General features: G+C 46.5%; 1 protein-coding gene across 1 annotated transcript in view; it reads left to right on the top strand.

Moving 5' to 3' along the window:
• The window catches only part of CFAP77 (cilia and flagella associated protein 77), a gene marked incomplete at its 3' end in the record, with an annotated part of 134,199 nt that overhangs the window by 1,025 nt on the left and 110,565 nt on the right, over positions 1 to 22,609 (top strand). The window lies entirely within an intron of this gene.

Genomic DNA, 22,609 nt, shown 5'->3' with positions numbered 1-22,609 from the left:
AAGCTGGTCAGGAGCAATTTTACCTTGCGCCACTGGAGGGCAGTGTGCCTTTAAAAATGCGCGCAGTTCCCCAGATTCCGGGGGTGGAAGGCGCAGGTGATAACCGTGGATTCAGTAACAATTATTTATCTGAACGCCAGGAGCTGTTTAGAGCCCAGAGGTTTTGGTTGTTGTTAGTTTTTTGTTTGTTTGTTTCGTACAGGGAACCTGGGCTTTCTTAACATCGTGGTAGAATTAGCTGAGTTAACTGGCTCCTATGAAAACACGGATTCTCTCCTCTTGCCCTACCCAAACTCTTTCCTGGGCCAGCAGCTGGGAGAAGCTGGCTTATCACACTAGGCACCCTTCCATCTAACACCTCCCCTTCCTAGGCCTCCCAAAGTGGAGCAAAGTCCTTCACTTATTTCTAGGTGAGAAGAGCCACTCTCAGAGGACAGATGGCACAGACAGATGGGGTTCACCACTCTGGGATCAAGGGGAGAATCAATTTCCTCACCTCTGATCATTGCCCTTACTCAAGCAGTTACTGGTGGACCAACTCCTTCCTACTTAAATACAAAATGGACAGCGTAATGGAGTTATTCTCCATGGTGAATTAAGTGTGATGCCCACCCCAAGCTATAATATATCCATAGAGACACATACATACATATAGGTATATGCATAGATATATACATATTGTATATACACATACACTTTACATATATATGCACACATACACACACATGTGTATGTACAATATACATGTGTTTAACATGTATAACATACATCTATAAGTAAAAATTTCCCCTCCCTTTTTTCCTTTTGCTCGTGCTGCATATCAAGAAGGACAGTATTTGGCCTCCGGATGGCACTAGCTGAACAGCTTCCAGATGAATTCAGTCCTGATTCCTGAACTGGAACTTTGGGTTGGAAAATGTGCAGGAGACACTGACCCACCACCGAGGGTTCTGTCTTCAGAGCATGAGACACAGAGAAGGGCTGCCCCGTCAGCGGTGACTCGGCTCAAGCAGCAGGGGGCGCCCTGGTGATCGTGCCCAGCTTGTTTCCTGTCAGGAAAGCAGGTCTTTCCTTCTTACTTTCCTCCCTCCAGTTCTTGATGGGCCGTAAGGTAGTTTCAGTAGCAGTTAAGATTATGTCCACATTTCAGTACTGACCACCGCTACCAGATTTTTCTACTAAAATCTGGCCTAAGTAAAAGCTGCAGAAACACTGAGAGCAAGGAGTAACCTTGATTGTTACCTTCTCCAGACCCCTCCTTACACTGGGGACGCTGAGGCTGTCTGTGGTGGGTTTTTTGTGCAAGGTCCTGGCAGAGCTGGGGGTAGAAGCTACGTTCCCTGGCTCCCCGCCCAGCTTTACTTTTACCACTCCAAAAAGCTTCCTCTATTTTAAAGGAAATTTAAATGATGAAAAAAACTTTGAGGTTTTCAGCTCCCAAGAAAAGAAGATTGAAAGTATCCAAGATGGTGGAGCCTTTAAAAAAAGCTTTTTAAAAATAATATGTCGCTGAAATTTCTGTTGAGGCGTGGCTTGTGGATTTCTTGACTGTGGCATGTCAGTTTCACAATCCCAGATTTTCAAACCCTTGTTTCTGTGCGAGTTCTCATTGTGTGCAGCAGAGGTGGGAGTGCCCTCTGCCTGGGGTGTCTGCAGGAGAATGATTGGGACTGAAGTCTATTTTGGTTTTGTCTCAGTCTGAATCTGAAGGTTGCATCTGTATTGGGGGAACATAGCACCTTAGAAAGAGTCATTTACTCCCCCATGTTGGGGGGCTGTTGCTCAGATTTGCTTTCTCCAGTGAATAGGATCTGGATTGTTTTTTTTTTTCATTTAAAATGCAGACACACTGCCTGAACAAACACAACACTGCTGTTTCACACCCATGGAATTTACCGGGACGTACACGCATCAGTTATTCAAGAACATGTCTGCAAGATGCCACCGTAACCAAGTGAAAAGTGAAAACCTCAGACATCCAAGCAGATATTGTATCAGCAAGAGCTCAACAACTCTTTGCCTCATTTAAAACCAAGCCAACTGGCTATTGAGTGGGGCTGATTGAATCAGCTCCATGTTTTAATGTGGTCACAAAAATATGTAAATGTTTTCCATTAGAAAGGGCATCTATTCTATTGTATAAAGTGTCGTGTGGTTAGCCAGTTTTCCTTCAAATGTGACTCTCTGGGAAGAATAAAATTAAATAGAGAAAGAGCCAAGCTTCTCCCTGCTTGATTCTCATTTCCCCAGAACTCTGTGACTCAACAGAGGATCCTGCTACAATAGCCTTCAAGGCTCCTTTACAGAACCTGTCAGGGTGCACCCTTCCTGCCATCGGAACTCGGCTGATATCCTGTCAATACAATTATGGGGAGAGACTGTTTGGTTTGCTCCACTGACAGCCTTGAATCTTCTGTCGCCCTGGAGAGGCAGGCTGGGTACAGGGGTGGAATTTATTGAATTGAGCATCCTTAGAGGGTGCAAATGATCACGGCACCCGATGTTTTTCATAATTTCTCGCCGACTTTGTTTTTCTGTGGGGCTTTATGTCACAAACAGGAAGCGTGTGCATTTGTAGGTAGAGCTATGGAATCACATCCTTCTGGGGTTGGAAGGAGGTTTACAGCCATCTAGTCCAATTCCTTTTTTGAGGCTATTAAGACCCAGAGAGGGGAGGAGACTCGCCCAAGGCACTACCCTGACCCGGTCACAGAAGTGGGATGAGATTTATGTCACCTGACTTCCAGACCCATGCTCTTTGGCCGCGATACACAATTAGTTAATGAATGACAACCCAGATTGGTTATACCTGTACATCAGGCAGTCAAAAAAATGTTCATCGATGAATCCGATTCCATTATTGTTTCACTCAACATTCCTTCCAGAGTGAACTCTACTAATTTCTTGGGATTTGTTGACAGCCAAGAAATATTTATTGAATGTTTACTGAGTACTCTGCACCATCCTAAGCTCTCTTGGGGGCATAGAAACAAGTTCAGAACTTAGCTCTTGCCCATAAGGAGTTAATTATTTAGCTGGAGAGACAGAATATCTATATATATCATTATATATATGTATTTCATATGTATGACATATATATTGCTTAGCATAGCCCCTGCATCCAAGAAAGCTCTCAGGAAACATTAGCTCTTACTATTGTGCACGCGCGTGCGCACGCACACACACACACACACACACACAGATAATAAGACAAGCAATGTCATGGGTCACCCCCCTGTAAGTTTCAAGTTTCTGCACTACCCGGAAAGGTTCAGATTTGGGGGGAGGAAGCCCTGAGCACGACTCAGAAGGCTTTATAAAGGAACAGTCCTGAAACTGGACCTTGAAGGGTGAAAAGGTAGATTCTGATCAGGGGTGGAGATTAGGAGAAACTCAGCCCTCCGGGACCAGATGACTCAACCCTCCTTAGATCCTAAGCGTTCATAGATTTTCACCCCAACCCGAGTTCTATTTCCTAAGACTCAGCGCCGCTGCTGGGATCCTTATCATCGTCATCACGGGGAAGCATTTATTTAGAGCCAGTGTGTCCAAATTGGATGCTCTACAAAATTAGGCAACCACACTCAGCCACACTAAGAGCCTAACATCTCTAATAAACATTGATGCTGGTGAACATCGGCACGCAGGTAGACACAAATGCAAAGGAGGCGGGCAGACAAACACACCGTCGGGCACACAGCCCAGCGTAGGTCAGTATTTTTATCACGTTTGAGTGAAATGGGAAAATGTTATATTCCGCTATGTATTGCAGAGAATATGCCTTTGATTGCTCAGATCCTTTTTCGTTCAATTTACAATGTAACTGGAGAAAGTAAAACACAAGGAAAGGGGGCTGAAACTGAGCTGCCCATCTTAAGGACCCAGTCTCGGCAGGCTGGTGGGCAGCTTTCATTTTTCTAGGGAAAGCTACAGGGTTGTCGATCCCTGCAACTCTTTCTCTCTCTGTCCTTTTTTTGTTTTTTCTTCTTTTTAAATCAAAGCTTCCAGCTTCCTGGCACCCAGGCACATCCTCCGGTGAGCAAGGGCGAGCAAGCAGGGGCTGCAGCAGTGCCCAGCCCTGTGGTCGGTTCAGAAAGGAGACCTGCTCCCGCCCAGGCTTTTTACCACTACCCGGAGTGGGTGGGTGGGACAGATCTGCTGGAGGAGGGGCCCGCCTTCCTCTTTGTCCCTCTAAAAAAGGGGGGCTTTGGCTTTGAAACGTTAATGAAGACCTCAGAATGCGGGTTCCTGGGGGATGAGCTCAGCCCCCTTCTGAACACTCCTCTCAGATCAGTGGCGGGAAGGCCGTTCCTCCAGGAAGGATTCTGAGTCCTGGATGAACAGGTCAGCAGTGGCTTCCAGCACCTTCCAGAATCTTCCAGGCTCAAGGGCTGCTCATAGTAGAATTTAGGCCACTTTTCCTGTATTTGAAAGACAAAGTTTTCTTGATTTACGACTGGTCCTGTGGACAAAATTTCAACCCCCTATTTCTTTTTTTAAAATTTTATTTATTTATTTATTTTTGGCTGCGTTGGGTCTTTGTTGCCGCGCGCGGGCTTTCTCTAGTTGCGGCAAGCCGGGGCTGCTCTTCATTGCAGTGCACAGGCTTCTCACTGCGGTGGCTTCTCTCGTTGCAGAGCACGGGCTCTAGGTGCGTGGGCTTCAGTAGTTGTGGCATGCGGGCTCGGTAGTTGTGGTGCACGGGCTTAGTTGCTTTGAGGCATGTGGGATCTTCCCGGAACAGGACTCAAATCTGTGTCCCCTGTGTTGGCAGGCGGATTCTTAACTACTGCACCACCAGGGAAGCCCCAAACCCCTATTTCTAATTTCAGTGGTTTTCAAGTCATTCACCTGTCTCTAGAAGCATCAGAGTTCTCGTAAAGTGTCTGATTCAAACTGCTTGTTAAGAAAATGCATCTTTAACTGTTTAAAAAGTATAATGGGAAGGAAACACGATTAAAAGTGTTCTATATGAAATGCTAACGGTGGAGACCACCAGCTTGTTAGCAATGATTTGAATTGGTTCATTTTGGGGCGTTGGTTCTGTGTTTGTGCTGGTCCTGCAGTGAATGTGTCACAGACCAGGAGGATTGGAACCAAGCTCGGACCCTGCTGGACTTCTAGGCTAGGTAAATCCGTTTCTGGAGGCCAGTGTGCAGAGTGATTGCTGTGGCCCTGGGAACCGGGCTCTGTTAAACCTCAGACACATCTGCTGGGCCATCGCTCCAGGACCCTCTGGCTGGCTGGGCAAAAAGAAACAAAGGCACAGTCACAATCGTACTACATTTTGGTTGGTTTTAGCATATACTGTAAGTGTTGGGTGCTTCTTGTCTGACTTTCCTACTTGTTAAAAAAACAAAAACAGGATGTGAGCATTTGTTGGTTGTTGATAACATTCAGCTTTAAATGAAATCGCCCCTTGACTCTCCTTTCAAGCTCCTGAATCCGTGTAAACGAGGACTGTGAAAACAATTCCAGGCTGCAGCTGGTGTTTTCATACCACCACAAAAGATACAGCAATGAGTTGGATAGCACAGGGAACTCTGCTTAATGCACTGCGGTGACCTAAATGGGAAGGAAATCCAAAACAGAGGGGATATATGTATATGTGTAGCTGATTTATTTTGCTGTACAGTAGAAACTAACACAACATTGTAAAGCAACTATACTCCAATAAGAATTAATAAAAAAAAATAAGTTGGTAGCCCAGGCAGATGTAAAACTGCAGCCACCAGACTGGAGACAAAGGCGGTGTAGATGTCAGGCCATGGAGCCAGGCAGATCCCAGGGCACGTTCTGTCTCAGCCGCTTTCTTGCTGTGCCACGTGTGAGGTTATTTACCTTTGAGCCTCAGTTTCCTCTCTGTAAAATGGGCTGTTACAGTTGGCACCAGCCATGGGGGAGTTGTGAGGGTTCCATGAGATGACACAGGTGTGCCAGGCCCAGGAGGGCACTTAATACGTGGGCACTTTTGTTTTTTTCCATTATCCTGCTTCTAACACTTCCGTTCCTCAAGACAACTGTATTCTCATCAATCGACTTTAGGTAAATGTCTTAAATCTGAACTTATAAATGTATCATGAGACGAATCCACTCAAGGGCTTATCTTTTTCCACTTTGTGCTCTTGTTGAAAATTACTGTTGCCCACCCCATCTCATGCTTCCTGAAACTGTGTGCCCTGAAGCAGGTGGGCTCGCCCTGGCTAAGGGTGAAAACAATTCGGTTTCTAGCTCTCTTGAGGGTTCCTGGTCAAGTGGCTTAATGTCCAAGCCTGTTTCCTCATTTGTGAAGTATGGGTGCTAATAACTACCTTGTTTACTTCTCAAGGATGTAATGAAGACTGATTTAAATATGACACTATCTTATGGAAGAGATTATGACATTCTGGAAGTAGACCAGTGGTCCTCAACTGGGGCGGGGGAGCAGTTTTGCTCCCCAGGGAACATCTGGCCATGTCAGGAGATGCTTTTGGTTATCACAGCCGGGAAGGGGGCTGCTACCAGCATCTAGTGGGTAGAAGCCAAGGATGCCATCCAACAATGCACAGGATGCCTGCACCCGCCCCGCAAAAGAGAATCATCTCCCCAAATGCCAATAGTGCTAAGGCTGAGAAACGCTGGACCAGAAAAACATCAACATGTGGAGAATTCATTATTAGTTCATCCACAGTCCAGGATCTCTTGAATGTAATACAAAGATTATAGAAATGAGATGGTTTAGTTTAATTGCTTCTCTATCCATTGTTTGCTTCCGTCCCCTGACTCCATTCGTTTTATGGCCATTTTATTTTTTTAATTAAAAAAATTTTATTTATTTATTGGCGTGCCATACGTCTTGCGGGATCTTAGTTCTTCGAGCAGGGATTGAACCCAGGCCCCCCGCAGTGGAAGCATGGAGTCCTAACCACTGGACCTCTTATGGCCATCTTAAGTTCCCCCTTTTGAATCCGTTTCCTTTTCCTTAGTTCCAGGTTCCATACATTTGCTGGTTTCTGTCAGGGCTTATCTGTCTCCAGCCTCACCCACGTTGGAGTTTAAAAAAATAGAAAGCATTTCTAGCAATCCACAGAGTGAGGCTCTATAATTCAAGAGATAAACTGATTAGCGTAGGGGCTGGTTTGTTGAGTAATCACTGACCACAGCACAAGCTTTGTTTCCCTGGCGCATTACCTTCCAAGGGCTTGCTTTGGTTGTGTTTTTCTCAGCATGAACTCATTTAGGATTTAAAACGGAATTGATTTGGTCCAGCAAAAATTAAGCTCACGGTGGACCAGAGTCCCAGCCCAGCCCTTACACTCTCGTTGTGGAACGAAGTACAGCATTTCAGAGAAGCAAGTCAATGTGCTTTATAAAGAAAACAGCTGTATTTTTCCACCCAATAATTTAAAGGCACATCAGGGTTCGGTCAAGAAACTGACTGATGTGGGTCAATGAGCAGAAAGGTCAACATGAAGGGCACACAGGGGGAGAATAGCTCACCAAGAGCATTGTAGAGAACACATAATGAGCTAGAAAGAGGGGTTTTTTGATCTTTTATATGAACCAAACAATACATATTGGGGGGGACCAATGAACACAGAAGCGAACAAGATAAATTTCTTTGTGTGGATCAAAATCTTTTGTGTTTTGTCCAGAGGAATGAAAGTGGAGAATCAGAAGCGCTTTGATTTCAAGGTACAACATTAGTGAAAGGCCACATCACTGCCAGGTGGCTGGCCATTTGGGACCAATGGCACAGCATCCAAGCTGCCTCGCCACAGCAGAGAAAAAGCCCCAGCTAGCTGAAGCTCAGAGGCCGCGGCCTCCTGCAAAGATGGGGGCGCCCCAAAAGACAGGAGAGAGGCGACCTTGTGGCCATAGCATTGCAGTTGAGGGAACTGGAAAATTTTCTGGCAACTTTTTGGGTCAATTTTGCTGGACACTAGTCAGTCTGGCCATATTGCCACACTAAAATGCCATTTTAATGTTCCCGTTATGAATTCCATTCACATTTTCCCACTGTCTCCCAGAGATCTTTAAGAACAGAGACACTGACTTAAAATTCTTGTTTGATATGCATTTGAAACTATTAATGAGCCCCTCAGTCAATGAGCAAATATTTATCACACACCTATAATGCACAAGGCGCTGGTGGAAACGCAAGAGGTTTAAGAATTGGTTTCCAAGGAGTTTATGGAAGAACCAGACTTTGCACATTAAAACCACTAATAAAAGTTATCAAAGGCAGAAGGAGAGGTGCTGAGAGGCCTATTTGGGAGTGAAGGTGGGAGCAGCGTTGGAGCACCCAGGGCAGCTTGTGCACCTGGGCTGGGGCTGCAGGGTGGGTTGGATTCCAGTGGCTGGAAAGGAGAGGAGGGGCTCCAGGGGAGGGGCTGGCCTGAGCAAAGGTCTGAAATGGACAAGAACAGACAACTCTAGGATTCTGTGAGGAAAGCAGTGGCAGACGCATTCACTCACTGCTTGAATTAACAGAATTAACTGCTTGTGTACGAGACACAGAGCTTGGCACCAAGGATACGGGGGTAGACCAATCTGGGTATAGGCTTTGCCCTCAAAGAGCTTACAATCTCGTAGACAGAAACAGGCATCGAAACAAACAGTAAAGTGGTACAGTTGTGGTGATGGCCGTCTGGATGGGATTCGTGCTCAGCGCTTGAGGGCAGCTGTGCCTGGATGGGGGGAGGCGAGGGAAGGTCTCCTAGACTGGATGCCTAGAGCTGAATCTTGACACCAAGATGAGTCAGGTGAGGTGGGAGCAGAGGTGGAGGCAGGTATTGTGTGGCCTGTAGCTTATCAATTCAGGGATCTCTTTTTAAGAAACAGAGTACAGGGAACTCCCCTGGTGGACCAGTGGTTAGGGCTCTCACTGCTACTGCTGGGGCCCTAGTTCAATCTCTGGTTAGGGAACTAAGATCCTGCAAGCCGCATGGTGCGGCCAAAAACAAACAAACAAACAAACAAATAAAAAAGAAACAGAGTACAAAATTTAAAATGATGTTGGAAATGAAGTCCAAGGCCTTGGAAGGGGCCCGGTACAAAGAGGGGCCCTGAAGCCTAAGCTTCATTAGCTTCAGGGTAAATCAACTTTTGACTGGGGGAGAAGAAACTTTCTAGGAAAAAGGATATTCAGGGGGAGGTGGGAGGGGGAAAATGCACTGGATCGCCAGATTTGAGAGGCCTCAGTTCCTCTCTAGGATGTGTGTCATCCATCCATCCATCCTTCCATCATCTATTCATGCATTCATTCATTCATGCGTTCAGCACTGCACACTTCCCCTGGACCAGACACTCCAGGCCCCATGACCACAGTCATGAGCTCCCAGTCTCCTGCACACTCTTATTGGCTCTGAAACCTTGAGTGAGTCCCTGGAATGTCCCAAAGCCTTGATTTCTGCGCATCTGAATGGCTTTCTCCCTGAGAACTGCTGGGAGCCTCCCCTTCATTTGCTTATTCGACCCTTTGCAAAATGTTTTTCGAGGGGCTATTAGGTGCCAGGCAGCGTGCTGGGCCTGGGGAGACCTCTGTGGGCAAGAGAGCCTGAGTTCCTGCCTGCAGGCAGCTCAAAGCCCGGTGAAGACAGACAATAGGGCAACTACCTCTTCCCTAGGGTTAAGCACTGTGGAGGCAGCTGCGGTGCCAGGAGGCTATGCAAGTTCAAGTCCAAGGATGTGACATCTCAGCCCAACCTCCTGGGATGAATAGAGTGGTCAGTTATGGCATGGTGGTGGGAATGTATGTGTTTGTCTGTGTTTGGATGGGCGGTAGATAGAGACTGTTCTAGGCAAAATAAAAGGTTTTGTGCCTCCAAGGCAAGGAGGAACTTGGAATTCAGGAGGCTGCAGTGAAGCATCAGGGGAGGCAGATGCTGAGAGGAGGCTGGGCAGAGAGTGAAGCCAGGTCCAGCGGGGCTCCCAGTTGGATCTGAGAGCTGCAGGGGCCAGAGCAAGTAGGATAAACAAGACAGAGAACAGAGGGCTGCGAGACAAGTCCAGAAATCAACAGTAGGTCTAAGTGCCAGCCCCTCCCTCCCAGCGTTGATGGGGACCAAGGTACCCACTCCTGGCTGCAGGATGCTGCGGGTTGACTGAAGGAATCACCAAGAGCCCTGCCGTGCTGGGACAGACACGTTTGCTGCATCCTGGTCTCCCACCAGGCTGCGTGTTTGGAGCACCGTGGGCGGGACGAGCAGCGCGATGGTTTGGGGTTAGTGGCTGCGATGTGTTTACTTTCCGCAAGTTAAACAAGCCCCTGGTCTGTCATGCTCTGAATTTTCCCCAAGTCGTTTGAGGGAGCCTGCTGAGGTGATTCCGAAGGATCCCTTAGGACCGGGTGCCGGGCTTCGTGCCTGCCTTCAAAACCTTTATAAATTGTCACTCAAGATTTTGCTCTCTCTCTAGGCACCCAGTGGGCATAAATTCGGAGGTTTAAGCAAGTCTTTCAGAAACTTCCCTTCTAAAAGCATCTGCCTGGGGCTTCTGAAAGCCCCATCTTTCCTTAGGCAGCCGCGTGCTCCTGGCGGCAGATCCTCCCAGGATCTCCTGGCAGGATGCTTGCGGGCCTGACTTCTCCCGGAGTGGGAGGGTGCCTGGAGGCTGAGGCCTGGAGTCTGGGTTTCCAGGAAGCTCCTGGCTGGTGACCCATTTGGCCAGCTGACACCCTCTCTGTGCCAGCCGACAGCAGCTGCCCTTCGTGGAGCCCACTATGTGCCAGGCACTGTGCTGGCCCTTCTTAGGCATCACCTCCCTTAAACCTCTGCCGCAATCCTAAAAGGCAGGATTGCTGTCATTCCCATTTTACAGATGGGGAAACTGAGGCTTAGAGAAGCTACATAACTTGCCCACAGTCGTCCAGCATGTGTGTGGAGGAGCCAGGCTTCAAGCCAGGTCTGGGACTCTGCAGCCTGAGGTCCTAACCACTGTGCAAATCAAAAGAACTTGGTGACACCAACAGTTCCCATTGCTGAATACCTGCTAAGTGCCAGACTTTTACATATATGATCTCAACTAGGCAAGGTCGGAGCTCAGAAAGACTCATAACATGCCCAAGGTCACACAGAGGGCAAATAGCAGAGTGGGGGCTTGGACTGTGGCTGGTATGAGTCCACAGCTTGTCATGGTCCTTACACGTTATGCCACACTGTCCATCACCCCAGAGACTCCTTTGTCCTGATGGGAGAGGAGAGTCTGGTCCGTCTCCATCTCCATCTATCTAAAGAGTTAACTTCATCCAGAGGTGTACTTTCTGTTCTCAAGGAGATTACACAGTTGGGCACATATGCCACACCAGGAGTGCACACACACACACACACACACACACACACACACACACACACACACCCCTAGAAGTTGCTGTTTCTCTAAGGCTATAACATACAAGACATACAAAACAGGAAGAGGGTCCGTGGCCTGGAGAGGTCCAAAAAAGCCTGGTGGAATTGCTGGACGACCAAGCAGGACTCGGCGGGCCTGAGAGGAGGAAGCAGGTCATTTTAGATGTAGAAAATGACCAGACAAGGTGAGAAACTGGATGCTGAGAACTTGGGTGTGTTTGGAGGGAAAGGCTGAAGGCGAAGAAGTGTGGTAGGGAGGGATGCTGGCAGCGGGTCAGCGTGGCTTAAGGTAAGGCTTGCACTTTTGTGTCACCACATACTGTCTCAAGAAGAGACAAGGCATACGGAGAAAAGGAGCGTGGACACTTGGCTTCCTACAGAATCCTGGAGTTTAGGTTATGCTGTACATGTGTGTCTGCTGGCCGGCCAGGAGCCAGGCTGGCTGGCTGGGGGTGAGGGGTGAAACCTCCAACCAGGCTGATCAGAATGGCCTCCCCCTTTCAAAGGGAAGGTGTCCCCTCCTCCTCTCCCACCCATCGCCCGTCCCCTCCCCGCCCCCCTAATCAGAGGGAGCAAATTGTTATCAGATTAGCGCCAGCAAAGAAAAGCACAGTCCTGCTTACCCCCGCAGTTCGTTAGCATTTAGATAGACTGGGACAGGGGCCCACACAATGGGCATCAAAGCCTGGCTCGGGCAGGCGGCAGGAGGGATTAATTTCTTTAACCAACAGGCCTGATCTGGCCTAACTCATTACCCTGCCTTGTCCGTGTGGATGTTAGATGCGATTGAAGATTATGCCATTTAGGCCTTTCCCTTGTTTTCTGCTGAAACCGGGGCTATTGAACTGCACATTCTCCCGCAGCCCCGTCAATACTCAGCGGCCTGAGGTTCTAATTCTGCTTCACTTAAACGTCATCAACTTTTCCAATCAAGTGGAAGGATCCAAAACAGACTCTGAGCAGAAAGGCCCGCTTCCCTTTGTCAGATAATTTATTCTGTTTTCCCCTCTCCTCCCCAGCTCGCTCTTTCTCTCTCCAGCCTCGCACCCCTCCCCCCCCCCCAGGGCTTCTTTCACCCCCTCCCCTTATCCCAATGCTGAAAATGAGATTACAGTATTTAAATGACTATGATAATCAATCTAGGGACCCGGAGCTGAGATTGAGGTTAATTTTTCTTAGCAGAACAAAGAAGCGTGATGCCTTTGGGGACATGAAGGTGCAATCTGGGTTTCTTGCTCGTGTTTTTTTTTCCCCCTGAAATTGCAGTTTTAGGAGTCTTTTCTTGTTACTAACTAGGCGCTGACTGTGATTTTGAATGGCGGCAGCCCCTAAGAGAGCAGAAATGTAATTTCGAGCTGATAAACAGCTAACGGCCTTCAATCAACAATTTTAATAGGAAAAAAAAGACACTTATATGATATGAGTACAGATCTAATGAAAGGGTGATCATTTACCTTATTTATTTTTAAACACACCAGGAATAAATATCCCACTGCGTTAGAACTCGTAATTACAGCCGCGAGGTTCCCCCGTGAACTTTTGAATGAGGAGTGTTGTCACTCAGTTCGTCTTCTCCCTGGCAGTCTGTGCCACTGCAAAAGTTGAGGGTTTTGTCATGTTTTGGCTAATTGGAAACAGGGTCATTATACCATTGAAAATCGACATGAAAGTGACTTGTTCAATTGTTACCTGAAGCATCCAAAGCTGGCCAGCCATTCGGCTGCTGGCCGCCTCCCCCCCGCTACCAGCTTCTAAAACAGAGAGAATCAAAATATGTATATTTCTTTGTCTCCCTTTGCTATCTTGTCAGAGCTGTTTTACATGCTGCCACCCAATGTTATCTTTTATTTGTGTCAGGAGAAAGGATTTGACAAGTTCAGTATACAGTGTTCATTTGGCAAGGCAAATTTTTCATACCAATTTTGAGGAGGAAATGAAACTATCTTTCAACAGGATGAGCGACATCATTTTTGGCCAGACTTATTATGAGAGAGGGCATTGCAGAGCTCTATTTCCTCGCACGGTCCCGAAGAGTCTAATCCGTTGTTTAAAAAGTAGGATCTGGTTTCCGCATGCAACCCTAGTTGGGGGAAATAAGGAACACCCATGATGTCTTCACACAGGGATGCCTCGTGTTATGTTTCCCTCCCTGCTCCCCACAAGTTATTAATAGGCCGGAATAAATCGTTCCTCTTCTACATTATAATGACTTTGTTTCAGACCCTTTAAACAGTGGGTGAGCCTCTGACAGTTATCTGCATTTGCAAAGCAAAATCTTTAATAAGCACCCTTGTCTGAAGGAGGAAGCAGAAACCATAAGCAACCCTGTTTGTGAAGACAAGCCCCTGCAACCCCAAATCCAGTCTCCTTCACTGTTTACCTAAAGAAGTCTCTCTCACCCTCTGTGCTACCAAATTCATTTGGGACAGTGGTTTATGGTGACATTTTTCTTTCTTAAAACAAATATTGACTCACCGTGGGGAAATTAAAACTCCATTAGGCATTGCTGTATTGTACAGCAGGCTGCATTACAGGAGTCAAGCTACTATTAATTGGTTTCTTCCTCAGGAATAATTCAGGGAGGGCAGAGGGAAAGGGGAAGGAGAAGATGGATCTAAACCATAATTTCATAAAATGACATCATCTAAATCAGCCAAGGTGATCATTACGTGGTTATTAAGCTAAGTATGAGGAAGACACTGCCTAGCAATATAATGAGTTTATCAATACAAAAAGCCTGCAGTGGAGTTACTGCCAAGCTGGGGAGAGTTCGTTTTAAGACACACGTGGGCCAGCCTCAGCCAGGTCTGGGCAACTCAGGACTGACTTCCTCACAGCACAAGAAGCCCTGATTCTTCCATGTGGGTGTAAGACGTTTTTCTTTCCTGAGATGAGATGAGATTCCCCTTCCAGCCTATTCACTGCTTCCCTCCCAAAGTGAAGCTCTGCTTTTCTGACCCCTTTGCCCTTTGCTGTGGTGCCCAGCCCAACTCCACCTGCCCCATCGCTACCGCTCTGGTCATTCTTTTTTTTTTTTTTTGCGGTACGCGGGCCTCTCACCGTTGTGGCCTCTCCCGTTGCGGAGCACAGGCTCCGGACGCGCAGGCTCAGCGGCCATGGCTCACGGGCCCAGCCGCTCCGCGGCATGTGGGATCTTCCCGGACCGGGGCACGAACCCGTGTGCCCTGCATCGGCAGGCGGACTCTCAACCACTGCGCCACCAGGGAAGCCCTCTCTGGTCATTCTTGGGTCTAGTGATCTTGCCCTCTACTTTGCTTGGCCACGGCCGATAGGGTAAAAAATGACCGCTACCTGGGTGGCTTAAAAGCAGAAGTTTATTGCCTCACAGTTGGGAGGCTGGAAGTCCAAGATCAAGGTGTTGGCAAGGCTGGTTCCTTCTGAGGGCCTGAGAGAAGGATCTGTTGCAGGCCTCTCCCTTTGGCTTGAAGGAGGCCATCTCTATGTCCACATGGCATTCTCCCTGGATATGTGTCTATGTCCAAATTCCCACCCCCTTTTTTTTGGCCACACCCCGTGGCTTGTGGGATCTTAGTTCCCCAACCAGGGATCGAACCCAGGCCCATGGCAATGAAAGTGCCGAGTCCGAACCACTAGACCACCAGGGAAGTCCCCAAATTTCCCCTTTTTATAAGGGCATCAGTCATTTTGGATTAGGGGCCCACTGTAGGTTCATTATGACCTCATCTTAACAAATTACCTTTGCAATGACCCTGTGGTCAAATCCGGGCACATTCTGAGGTCCTGGGGGTAGGACTTCAACATGTGACCGCTTTGGGCTTGGGTTCTAGTCTCTGGTCCATCAGTTGTGCTAAGGCTAATAAGGCCATCAGTAGAGCGGCGTCCTTTGTGCTGAACTTGAGGCTGCCATCTTGGTGAAGGCTGTGGGCATGGCAAGCACTTAGAGCTCTGTGGTCTCCTCTCTGGTGTGGTGTGGGCCACTCATAGGACAGACGCTCACATAAAATCTTGTGCCATCTATGGCACTTTTGCCTTGTTATTGGTATCTAACCCTCAGGCACAACTAAAGTGGATCACTAACCATCTGTAAGAAACTCCTTACAAGGCAGACTCTCCAACACACTTCTTTTTATCTTCTGCAGAGATATTCATCCATCCTTCCATCCATCCTTCCATCCATCCTTCCATCCATCCAGCCATCCATCCATCCATCCATCCATCTCTCCATGGTTTTAGTCAACAGATACTTTACTGAATTTCCACTCCATGTGCCAGGCACTGGATTAGACGTTAGAGAGACATTGATGAGCAAAATTTGACATGGTCATCGCCCTTGTGGAATGTTACAGTCTAATTGGGAGATGAGCGTTAATCCAAGAATCACAAATAAATGTTAAGATTGCAACTGCGATAAGAACGAAGACAAAGGTCATGGTGCATCTAACTGGGAGACTTCACGTGACTGGAGAGGGTCAGGGAAGACTTCTTGGAGGAAGTGAAAATTGAGCTGAGATTTTAATTAACCGGGGAAGCAATATGTGTGTGTGTGTGTGTGTGTGTGTGTGTGTGTGTGTGTGTCTGGTGGGGGGAAATGGAGGGGAAGGACAAAGGCATTCCAGGCACTGAGAAGAGCATGTGCAAAGAGCCTGTGGTGGGAGAGAGTTTGGGGGTTCAGGCACTGAAAGAAGGCTGGCACAGCTGGAGCATGGGGATAGGAGAGAAAGGTAAGAGGCAAAGAAGTGGGTCTGTCTGAGACTGGATCACGCAGGACCTTGTTGGAGGCCAGTTAAAGAGTTTGACTTTTAGCCCGAGTCATGGGGAGCCAGTGAAGGCTGTGAAGCAGGGGTCGGGACTGGAGGTAGAGGGACATGTCAGATTGGCATTGGAAAGACCCTTCTGGCTACAGAGTGGAGAGTGGATTGCAGAGCACCAGGATGGCCACAGGGAGATACATTAAGGGGCTTGTGAAGTAATGCAGGTGAGGGAAAACCCTCGAATGAGGATGGAGGAGATGGAGACAAATGAGCAAATTGGAGGGAAATTTGGGAGGCGGATTTGGCAGGACTTGGTGATGCGGGGACATATGAGTATATGGGGATGAGAGAGAAGGAGGTGTGAGGAGTGTGGGGGAAAGGGCATGGGTTTGCTTCTTGTGGGCAAATGTCTGTCTTTTGGTAAGTGTCTGATGATTTGGTAAGTTTCTGCATACCATCTGGACTTGTCTTTGATTATCCCTATCCACAGCTCCCCGCATGTCCCCATCTGCATGCGTTCTCATACCACCTTACCTTTCTATGCTCTGCCTGTTCACTGTACACCTGGCTTGTTCCTACACTTTCTTTAAGACTTAGTTTAAGAAGTTTCTCCTGGAAAGTGCTTCTTTATCTGCCAGCACTTTGTGTGTGCCTCTATCACTTTACTGAAATTGTCCCTTTTTATGTCTCTCTATCTGCAGTGACTTGTGAGTGAATCTAGGGCAAGGACGGTGTCTTTTTCATTTCCTTATTTCAAGTTCTTAGCCAGTATTTGGCACATCAGGGGCACTCTACAATGTCTCTTGAATAAATGAATGAGTGAATATATGAGAGAATGAATGAATGAATATATTGGTGGTTTAGAGATTTCTTTGGTAACAGGCTATGGGAGGCACTGCAGTAAACAAGAGTTACATGAACTGGTGGCCCCGTTTTTGGTTTTGTTTTGTTTTGCGGCATCATTAGCCCAATATGTGTAATGACCCTCCATCACCTGTAGGTGGCAAAATTTTTCATGGTCTGGTCTTTCTTTGCCTAACTCATAAATTATTCTCCACTTTTATGCTCCAATAATATTTAACTATATGTTGTTTCCCAACTATACCATATCCTCTCATGGAAAAAAAGGCAGTCTCATCCCCAAAGTGCCAGTCCAAATACTACCTCTTCTGTGCCACTTACCCCAATTCCCTCTACCATGCGAATACTTGCTTTGTGTTCTTTGTACACAATTTCATGGTGGCAGTCACCTTTATGTATTGAAATCCTTGGGGACGGGGGTTGTTTCTTTTTATCTTTCTATTCTAAGAACCTTATACAGGGCCTGGCATATAATAGGTGCTCAATACGTGGCTGTTAGTTGAAGGGATGAACGAATGACTAGCTGTGTGACCTTGTGTGTATTATTTCTCTTCCCCTCTCATTTCCAAGATTTCACATTTATTCTTTGGCCATAATAGTGGTAGGTTTTTTTGTTTTTGTTTTAGAAAAAGATTGTTGTCATGTCCTCTGATATCTCTTAGGGAATGAATTATAGTTTTTTAAAAGCCTTCTTCTATTTGCCTTATTAACCCTATTTCCTCAGGTGTGAGTTTTTCCCTTTGTCACTCTTTCTTGGCAATGATTTTTTTTCTCAAACGTTTGGCTACTCTTGGTTGTGCAGAATATTTATATTTGCCACCATATTCCCTAAATACTTGTATGGGGATGTCTTGTCTCTTTATGGTGGCCTGTCTCTAGTGATTGCTGGGGGAGGAGTGGGATATATTGGGAGGTGGGATGAACTGGCAGATTTCCTTCTGGTTGAGAACATACTTTGGGGAAGAACGAGCTACACGAGTCTTTTTTTTCTCTCCTTCCCACACTCACTGCTTTAGTCTGGAAACAAATGCCGCTGTTGCTCTCTGCCTAGTGAAACCTTGGAAGGAGAGAGGCTGAGCCAACCTGACTGCTCCAAAAACAGCTCCTCAGATAGTCCCTACTGCTCCAGAGCCACTCCTTTCCTGTATGTCTGATCTGGACTTGGCCTTCTCCTCAACACTCCCCGACTCCATGGTAATCATCTCCTACACGTATTTCTGGTGATAGTTTCCTCTGGTTTTGCTTTTCTGTATTTCTGATCCTGTCTGATTTTGATTATTTGGAAATTTCCCAAAATGTCTGGCCCACTGGTAGAGTTCTTTCTTGTTTCCCTACACTATTTTAGATTTTTCCTTTTGAAAAATACTTTCTTTCTCCTTTCACGGTATTTTGGGAGAGTGGGAAGGCAGATATATATGCTCAGTCCACCATCTGGGACCAATCTCCTCACTTCTCCCTCCTAAGGTTTTGCAGGCATTACATCTCGTGTGTTATGAAGGAGTACTCCAAATCATATCCTAAAGACAGTTGTGTTTATCTTGGAAAAAAGAGCTTTAGAAACTACCTTGGCATCTACCCATAAGTCAGACACAACAAAGAATGTTCCCATTTTCCATCAATGATCAGATCTACCCTTTGAACTTACAAGCCACTTCCTTGTTGTGATCTGAAGAAAAACCCTTCTGTCCCAATCCTTCCTACCAGACTTCCAAGATCCTGGAAAATCTCAGCAGAATCCCTTCTCTCATTTGAGGCATCTGGGATCTCAGTGAATGTGTCAGAAGGAGGGGGCAGCATATTAAGTCATTTTAATCTAGTAGCAGAAGGCTTGCTCCTCTCCCGGTCAGGACCAGGCAAGCTCCTATCAGACCAACCCTCCTAGACGTAACATCTATAAACTCCGGATAAAATTATTTTAAAAGAAAACTACCTAAGGCTCTGGAAAGGGAATGAACACAGACAGATACAGCAGGCGGATGAGGGTGTTGACGCATGAAGAAGCGAAGAGCGGAGAATGATTTTCTCATTTGAAAAATGACTCAGTCAAATGCCAGGCTATAGTCAGTGCTGCACAAGATGCTTAGAATTTGGTTAGTAACCTGTGGTTCTAACCAACCTGTGGCCAAAGAACCAGAAGACAGAGTTCGGGGAAATGACAGTCAATGGAAAATTAGGGAAGAACTCAGGAGAGAGCCAGAGAGGAGAAGTCCAAATTTAGTGTATAAACTCTGCCCAAGTCCCAGGATGATCCCTGAACCACTTGTAAGTGGGGCAGACTCAAAAAAGTCCAACTAAGGCTAAAATAGGTGAACTTAGATTTGAGCTGCTGCCTGTTGCAGAAAAGACAGTTTAAACTTTGAGTTCAACCAAGTAAACTGCTTGCAAACAAAACAAAATAACGCTTAGGAGGACTATAACAGAATCCAGAGTCTCCACAATGTATCAGTCACCATGTCCGGGATACAGGTCAAAATTTCTTGATACACAAAGAAATAGAAAAATGTGACTCATTCTCAAATGAAAAGACATTTGAGACAAACCTCATAGATTGCCCATATTTGGAATTAACAATCAAAAATTTAAAATGGCTATCATAACTATGTTCAAGATGTAAAAGAAAATATGTTCATAATGAACGTAAAGATAGGAAAAAGAAGCAAGGAGAACCAAATGGAAATTCTAGAAGTGAAAATACAACATCTGAAATAAAAACTCACTGAATGGGCTCAACACCAGAATCTTGATAGCAGAAGAGCCAGTGAACTTGCAGATATATCAATGGAAATTATCCAATTGAGGAACAGAGAAAACCGATTGAAAAAAGCGGAGAGATCCTCAGGGACCTGCAAGACAATATCAAAAGGTCTAATGTATGTGTAATCGAAGAAAGAATGCCCCCAAATCCTTCATGTTTACTTAAAGACATAGAGATTACATAAGCTCAGTGACCTCCAAGCAAGATTAAGGAAATAATCATAACAAAACCACATCTATGCACGTCATAGTCAAATTGCTAAGAACCAAAAAGAAAACCTTGAAATCAGATAGAGAAAAACAACACATTGCATACAAGAGAATAACAATTCAAATAGTCACTGACTTCTTATCAGAAAGGAAGAGTCCACTAACAGAGGCCTTAGCACGGATTTATTTATCAGAGTTTCCAGTTCTTTAAAAGAACATCAAGAAGCATATATTGATAAGTGAGTCTGGATCTGGATGTGGGAGGGAGGAAGGGTGATGGAAGGAAGAAAAGTGTGGCTCGAGGGACAAGGTGGAGTGGAATCCCTAAGCGACAGGTGACTAGAGAGCCTGAGAGATGTGAAGAGGTGAACGGCTCTGAACCCACATTTGAGAAACACCATCAGCTTCGCGATCTTACTGGGAGCCAGTCCTATCCATGGACCCGGCCATGGGCTTTGGACTTGAACAAATCTGCTTCCTGACCCTCCTTCTGCATAGACTCAGGCTACTCACTCTACCTCCTCAATCCTCAGTTCCCTGTCTGTATAAGAGGGGTGATCATTGTACCTGCCTCACGGGGTTGTTGCGAAGATTAAATGAGATAGACATAGATAAAGAGCTAAGTGTAGGGCTTGGTAAATGGTAAGGGCCCAGTCAATGGCAACTGCTATGATTGTCATTATTATTCTCTGTGTCAGCAGCCCCCATTTGCAGACACTTCAAGTGCTCAACAGACCTTCATCAATCATCACCCTCTGTGAGGTGTTATCTTGATGCATGGGACTTGCCTTATTACCTCCATGGGGATGGCCACCCCGAGATGCCATGAACTAGTTGGTGTGCCTAGTTGCCTGCCTGTGGGCACACTGTTCCCCCTGCCTGAGATGCGTCCAGTTCTCACGTGGCTCTTCCTCACTCTGCTCTGAGTCCCCTCCCTCTGGAAGCCTTTCGTGACCCTATCCCCATTGGGAGATGTTTTGTCTGCTTCCCCCGCCCTTGCCTCCATACTATCCTGTGTGTATTTCTGTCCTTGCTCTTAGCATATATTTATTTATTTGTTTATTTACTTTTTATGAATTTTTTAAAAATTTATTTATTTTTGGCTGCGTTGGGTCTTTGTTGCTGCACGCAGGCTTTCTCTAGTTGCAGCGAGCGGGGGCTGCTCTTCGTTGCGGTGCACGGGCTTCTCATTGCGGTGGCTTCTCTTGTTGCGGAGCACGGGCTCTAGGCGCACCGGCTTCAGTAGTTGTGGTGCACGGGCTCAGTTGCTCCACGGCATGTGGGATCTTCCCAGACCAGGGATCGAACCCGTGTCCCCTGCATTGGCAGGCGGATTCTTAACCACTGCACCACCAGAGAAGTCCAGCATATATATTTAAAATGTCTGTTTTTGTGGGTTTGTTCCTTGTGGGCAGGAACCAGGTCTCATTCATCTTTTTATCCCCAGTGCCTGCAGTGCTCAGTATAAAGTAGGTGCTCAATAAATGTTTGTCGTGTGAGTGAATAAATAAACAGTTTAATGAGTACCTGGGAGACTGTCTCCTAGTAAATAGTAACCTTGGCATTTCTATGCGCGTCTAGATTTATTTTTCAATTCGATCTTAAGACACTTTCATTTTAAGATTTAAAGACAGAGTGTTCTCCACGAAGAGACACATAGCTATGTGCACAGGTGGCTGAAAGCTAGGAATCTGTGACCTCGAGGAGAAGAGAAACAGTGTAGCACTTTGTGTCCTCGAAGCACAATTAATATCAACATGTGTGTTATCAAGCCCCCAAGTGCGTAAGAGCAGTGGGAACGCATATATGAGCCTGATGGGGGTTTGGGGGGCTGTTTCTGGTCAGCCTTTTGATTTGCGCATCTAACAAGTAAATCCAGTCGGGGACTTTGGAACCGTGATCCCATCTAGCATGGCCATTGTGTCAGATGTGCCCTCTGTCTGGGCAGCCTGGCGCACAAAAGGGAAAAAGAGGAACACATGGCTGGTCCCCAACTAGAAAGAGCTTTTTTGTGAGAGGATATTGAGCTGTTTGATAAAGCCCAATATTACGCTTGAATTATACTTGAATGCTTTAGTGAAAGAACATTGTTCCAAGGCACTTAACACGGACTGGGGTGGATCCCCTTTCTTATGTCGCCTTCTGAGGTGGTATTGTGGGCTGTAATGATTTGTATTGTATTTATAAGCTGACAGGGTAATCCTGGGGGCAGCAGGAGGGGAGGCAACCCGAGTAAGACTTCACAACCCTGCTAATTAAAACAATCCTTCCTCTCCCCGTGAAGGCTAATGAGACAGAAAGAGAGTGGGCTAATGAAAATGTCACCACAAGATTGCCCACTTATTTCATTTATTAACTTAATGCCATAACTCCCATTTTGGGGTCCTGAGAGAGAGAGATTTTTCAAATTATTCGCTAGAAGACCCTTTCTGATGCATCACCGCTCTGCACGACGTGAGCTATATCACCAGGCACGTCCTTAGTGGTCTGAAATTTTGCCTCCCGTTGTCAAGAAATGGCACTATGCTAGGAAGAGGGGTTTGCCCGTGTGCACTTTGAACCGAACAAAAATGAAAGGAATCTGAATCCTTTTTCAGCATATCTCCCCCCAAATCCAAGAGGCCAGTTTGCTTATGAAAGCCTCGACCCCCTGGGGTGGGTGGCCAGTGAAGTTAGAGGAGCCCCAGGGACACTGAGGGGCGTTTAGAGAGACAAGTTCAC

Source organism: Grampus griseus, assembly GCF_964374135.1.
Source record: "Grampus griseus genome assembly, chromosome: 6".
NCBI classification, from domain to species: Eukaryota; Metazoa; Chordata; class Mammalia; order Artiodactyla; family Delphinidae; genus Grampus; species Grampus griseus.
This window is presented reverse-complemented; position numbering and strand designations above follow the sequence as displayed.